Source organism: Gadus chalcogrammus, chromosome 18 (assembly GCF_026213295.1).
Source record: "Gadus chalcogrammus isolate NIFS_2021 chromosome 18, NIFS_Gcha_1.0, whole genome shotgun sequence".
In the NCBI taxonomy this organism is placed as follows: Eukaryota; Metazoa; Chordata; class Actinopteri; order Gadiformes; family Gadidae; genus Gadus; species Gadus chalcogrammus.
Window position 1 is genome coordinate 1,293,285 of NC_079429.1, and position 6,638 is coordinate 1,299,922.

Consider the following 6,638-nt stretch of genomic DNA (forward strand, 5'->3'; position numbering starts at 1 on the left):
ATCAGTTATAGAATGGCTGAGCTGTTCTGTGTGTGCGCGTGTTTGGGTTTGTTTTTGTGTGGTTTGCTAGTAACTTGGAAAGTTATGTTATTGACCTTATTCCTTCACATCTAGTTAATCTAAATAAGGAAAAAAATGATGAGGCCCATACCGTTGGACTCCTTTGAGTCTCAGCTTCAATGTGGCATATGTTTTGTGTGGATAGCATGCGTTGCCAGATCGGTTGGGCAATTTCCAGCCCAACTAAAGACTAAAAACCGTCCAATCACTCAAGGCATGTAAAAGACCAATGGTGAGCACAATTAACACCGGAATGCGACCTCATTGACTTAATAGCTTTTACGTTGCACACATATTAACTCTGTGGATGTGAACTTCTGATTTTGGACCTTTTGTAGTCAAAACACGTCAGATCAATTGGTATTATAAGGAATCACTTTATTAATGGCTTTTTCCTCTAAAATTAAGATTTTATTCATAACTCACATTACGCTGGCTTTTCAACACATTTTTATATTATATATATCGACACTATATATTTGCTAATAATGTTTACATAGATATTTATTTTTTAGTAACTTTGTTAGTCCTGGGTCTTGTAGTGAAAGGCACTCATTTAACTTCTGCTGTGACACCAACAGTTTATCTCCTCAGATAATGTAGCAACCAATTTGAAGGCAAATCCTTTTTTTGTAATTTAAGAGAGTACCGCTTGCTTCATACACGTGTAGTGACCAACTCCATTGCCTGGGATAGTGGTTTAAATATTGTTGCAAAATTGAGTTTCCCCACTTTCCTCAGATAGAGGGCGGGCATGAAGACAGACGTTAACTCTAAGAGAATCAGGGCCAGGTAGTTGATGAGACACAAGTAATTCTTTTCAACTAAATATTTTCCGAAGAGGATCATGATCATCGTAGGGAGGTAGTTGGCGACGGTGACAAGCAGGCTTGTGGAGATGATGTTGAGAGCTCTTCTTCAGTGGGTGAGGCTCACCTCGGGACGTCCTGGACCTTCTCAGTGTCCACAGGAGGCAGCAGTCACAGTACACGATGACCGCCGCAGAGGAGAGGAAAGGCCACCACATACCAGGCACCTCCATCAGTTCTTCGTTCATGCTGAATGCAGCTCCGTTCACCAAGGAAACGAGCCAGATTACAGCGGTGATTATCACCTGCTGGAGAGTGTCTGAGAGCGGTAGCGGAGGGGGTGGTGGACGGCCATGTAGCAGTCCAGGCACATACAGGCCATAAGCAGGGGACGCCCGGTCAAATTGAGATTTGACGTCACAAAGCTGATTTTCCTTAGGATCTTGTTGTCAATAAAAAGAACGTTGAGAACATCAACCGGCAGGTAGGCCAGGAACACCAAGTCCATCAGGGTGACATTCAGGGTGAACACGGTGTTGGGGGTCCAGGGCTGACCTCCTCTGGTTTGTCGACCAGGTCCCACAGAACCCAGATGGATAATGGGAAGCCAAAAAGAAACACCAGAATGCTGAAGAAGGCCCAGAAGCCTCCAAGAATATCTCTCTCTCTCTCTCTCTCTCTCCTTCTCTCCTCCTCTCTCTCGCTCGCTCTTTCTATCTTTATCTCTCTCGCCCTCTCTCTCTATCTCTCTCTCTCTCTCTTCTCTCTCTCTCTCTCTTCTCTCTCTCTCCCTCTTCTCTCTCTCCTCTCTCTCTCTCTCTCTCTTCTTCGCCTCTCTCTCTCTCTCTCTCTCTCTCTCTCTCTCCTCTCTCTCTCTCTCTCTCTCTCTCTTCTCTCTCTCTACCTCTCTCTCTCTCTATCTCTCTCTCTCTCTCTCTCTCTCTCTCTCTCTCTCTCTCTCTCTCTCTCTCTCTCTCTCTCTCTCTCGAAAAGTAAGAATTCGCATGCTTATGGCAGTGAGATTCTGACCAGGTGCATATATATGTATGTATATGTAACCCTTGTCCCATGTAGTTAAATAATAAATCTAGAGTGGTTAATACAATAAGACTGGGCCTGGGCTCGTTGTAGGAAACTACAACTTTGATTCATATGTTACTGTTGGATAATTTTAATAAATGACCACCACAACTGTATTTTAAATATAAAAGTATTCAATCACATATTTATTCACAAAATGAAATACTAGTCGAATGTATTTTAGGAAAAGAAACAAATAAACAAATAAAATAAATAAAATCAGATGCACGGGATTCTCCAATTTACAACAATGCAAACTCAATGTACCACACACAACCAAACTAACAACACACTTTAAATGAGGTTAACCCGTTGCAGGCCTGTTAGTTGAAACTTGTGTGCGGTGGGGCCTAAAAACTGTACTGGCCGCTTCACTCAGCTTGAGCTCAAAATGAAAGCCGTGCAATGTGTAAATCAGTACTCACGATCCAGGGGTAATTAGTAGGGGCAGAAAGTGATTGGGGGGATGATATTCTCACGAAGATAATGGCAATGGCGGTGGCAATCCCAAACACACACGTGGCAATGGCGGTGGCGAATGTCACAAGGAAGAAAACAAGAAAACACAGCAGGGCCATCTGCTGGAAAACCCCTCTCTCCAACGTCCAGTCCTTAAGCATATTATCCAATGAGCCACTAATATCAAACACTATTCATATCGAACTAGCATTAGCTTTGCGTTAACTTAAGTCACAATACAAAACTACGATATGCGGGCACATTAACACAGAATGCTACCGCTAACTAGCACGTCGCTAAACCGCGTTACACATCCAGTACTCTTTGTTACTATAACAGTTAGCTATCGCACAATGGAGGCATTACACATCGTATTCACCTTTTTTTGCAGGTCACAAAGAAGTTTAAATCCGGACCACGAGGTAGTCGACCTCACGATTAAAACTTAACTGCTTCCCACATTACGATGCCTCTTCTTAGCTCTCAGTCCGGTCAGGTTTCTTTTTCTTACATGTTGCTCACTACTCCCCACGCTCAACCTGCTGCACTAGTCCCGCCCTTTACACGTTGAGACTTTATTCGGATTGGCTTGTGAAGTTTAATACAACCAAAGACAAAACAAATTAAATGATTTACGTGTGACAGGTAACAGGTTAAGTTAAACATAAACACGGCTTCTTCCTCTTTTATATCCTGAATTCACAAATATTTAGACTTGATAAACTTAAAGACCTTTATATTAATTTATCTTTTAACTGTAAATAGTTTATTAAACGTATGTATTTATGCTTTTAACCCGCACACATTTTAACCCATTTTATTATTATGAACTCTATTTATTTATGAACATTTAACACAGCATTTTATTATACTGTTAATTATTTTTATGCTCTGTAACTTATGGTTTTGTACAGGGCTACATACATCTATTAGATCTGTCAGTTAAACGCGTTATTAACGACGTTAACGCAAACCAATTTTAACGGCGTTAAATTTTTTATCGCACGATTAACGCAATTATTTTATTTTACAAAAAAAAAGATTTTTTTTTTTTTTCCTTTGGCTCAAAACAAAGAGCAGTAGCCTGACTGCTATGTTCCAATGAATTTGTTCAAAGCAGTCGTTTAATTGCACTATAGGCTCTTTTTTTGTATCGCCCTGTTTTGCTCAGTATATGCCAATGTTGTTATCAATAAAAAATAATTTGCACAAGGCAAGCTGATGCACTTCAACATGTTGATAAGAGAATTAAAATGAGAAGAATTATGGGACAAAAAAATCAAGGGATATTTAGCATAGAAAAATATTTTGCGATCAATCGTGAGTTAACTATGACATTAATGCGATTAATCACGATTCAATATTTTAATCGCTTGACAGCTCTAATATCCATTAGTGCTGTCAAGTGATTAAAATATTTAATCGCGATTAATCAAATAATGTCATAGTTAACTCGCGATTAATCACACATTTTTTTCTATTGTAAATACCCCTCGATTTCGTGCTGCTAGCCTTTTAGTGAGATCAGAGAGTGTTGAGAAGGACAGTAAGAAGAGAGATCCGCAGTGAATTCAACCCGGTCCACTTTCCATCGGGTAGGTGCATGACAGTGGTAGGCCTACCGTAAAACTTAACAATAACAACAACAGTTTATGTTGTTTATGTTACAGTGTCCACAACAATACAGAAAAACATTGTAATTGAAACCAAATAAGCCACAAACAACTAAAACACATTTTTATATTATATATATCGACACTATATATTTGCTAATAATGTTTACATAGATATTTATTTTTTATACAACTTTGTTAGTCCTGGGTCTTGTAGTGAAAGGCACTCATTTAACTTCTGCTGTGAAACCAACAGTTTATCTCCTCAGATAATGTAGCAACCCCAATTTGAAGGCAAATCCTTTTTTTGTAATTTAAGAGAGTAGGCCTACCGCGCTGCTTCATACAGGAGTAGGTGACAACTCCATTGCCTGGGATAGTGGTTTTAAATATGTTGCAAAACTTGAGTTTTCCCCACTTCATCACAGATAGAGGGCGGGCATGAAGGACAGACTTTAACTCTAAGAGAATCAGGGCCTAAAACTGGGCCGTTCACACTGGCTGCAACGTGCTGCAACGGGCTGCTGTGAACGCTCTGGCACAGCTGAGAGCCGCAACAGCATTATTTGCGTAGGTTAGGTTAGATTAGTTAGGTTTGCAATTAGTTAGGTTTGCAATTAGTTTTATTTTTGCTTGAGAGTAGGCTAGAGTTACTGTGTTTTGTCATTCTCCGGATATCGGATATTTCAATCGGATATTTTTATGCTGAAGTGGACAGTACGGTACCGGGAGAGTAAGGCCGTGACGTACAAGTTGTTCTGTGCTGTGATTGGCTGAAGAGAAATAGTTAAATTGCCGCGTTCTAAAACTGGACCTTTCGATTTCCACAGCATTAAGAAGACCCGTGTAATATAAGGGATAATTTATAGAACGCCGGTCATTATCGGGAAAGTAAATAAAATAATGACCTGTGGTAGGAGGGGCATTAATGACCGCTAGGGGGGGCACGGCCCCCAAATGCCCCCCTTAGCGCGGTCAGTTGATGAGACACAAGTAATTATTTTCAACTCAATATCTTCCGAAGAGGATCGTGATCATCATAGGAAGGTAGTTGGCGACGGTGACAAGCAGGCTTGTGGAGATGATGTCAAGAGCTCTCTTCTTCAGTGGGTGAGGCTCACCTCGGGACGTCCTGGACCTACTCAGTGTCCACAGGAGGCAGCAGTCACAGTACACGATGACCGCCGCAGAGGAGAGGAAAGGCCACCACATACCAGGCACCTCCATCAGTTCTTCATTCGTGATGAATGCAGGACGCATGGTTTGGAGGAAAAGGAGAATTGGCGACACAGATGGTGTGGTTTTGAACTGAAGTCAGACAGAAGAATTGTAGAGTGAGAAGAACGATTATTTATCATCACCCTTCATAAATTTAATTTCAACCCGTATCATGCGTTAAATCTATGTTATCAGAATGATTTAAGTCAACTGCGTTATTCATCAGTTATAACTCCAGAAACATCTCCGTGGAATAGAAATAAAAAAGAATTCTCTATATTTAATCCCGTCACTCCATACTGTCCACTGACGGCGCGACGACTGCATGGAATAAAGCATCTGTCCAACATGTGTCAATAACATAATATTTTCATGTGACACTGTAAACACATAATCAAATGTCAATTAAATCCCAAGTGTGGAAAACCAAGCCACACTCTCATCACAATCGTTGTCCGTTACTCTTGATGCTTTCATGACAAATCAGGCATTAAAAAGGGGTTATGTTCAAGAACATTTTACGTGGGTGATTACAAACTGATTATCCAAGGTGTTCTCGGTCAGTCTTATTACCTTAACCCTATAAATACAGAGGTGAGCGCCGTGGTAATGCTGCACCATATGGCACTTCTGGCGGACCATGCAAATGGAAGGATTCGGAGGGATAGGGTCTTTACGGACCATAACGATTTATTGGTAGGCTACATAAAAATATGTAACTCTATGTCTTATTTAATTCTGGCACTATGCGCTCCTTTCACTGACAGAGTTCACTGCTGCAGCAACATGTTGCCACTCACTCTGCATTTTGTTGTTGGCGATCCCAATCCCGTGACCGCCGAACAAACCTACCTTTCGGGCCTCCATCTCACCCACAAGTGTCTCCGCTTCAACCTCGTGAAATTTCGCTTTTTTGATTTTCTCAGTACTTCTGCCATTGTTTCCGACAAGACATAATACTTGCATCTGAGTCTCTTTTATATGCAGATCGAATTCATGAGGTAATTTGCATTGACCATTTATGGTTAAAAAGGGGCGTTTACAGGGCGGCACGTGAAGCTGATTCAGCTGCGCACACTTGTAGGCACTCTGTGATTTATAAAGCAAAGATTGCGTACGGTGTGCGTACGCAGGGTTTTATAAATCTGAATATTTTTTGGTGCACGCAAAACTTGGCTTCTGGGCGTACGCACATTTTTAGTAACGATCCCACGCACAATTTTATAAACGAGGCCCCTGGGGCCTCATGTACTAAGACTTGCGTGGATTTCATGCTGAAACTTGGCGTACGCCAAAACCCAGAAACTGTCTTACGCACAAATAAATTCAGATGTATCAAAGTGTGCGAACGCATGGATCCAAGCACGTTTCTTTTGTACATCTCGATCAACGTGGAATT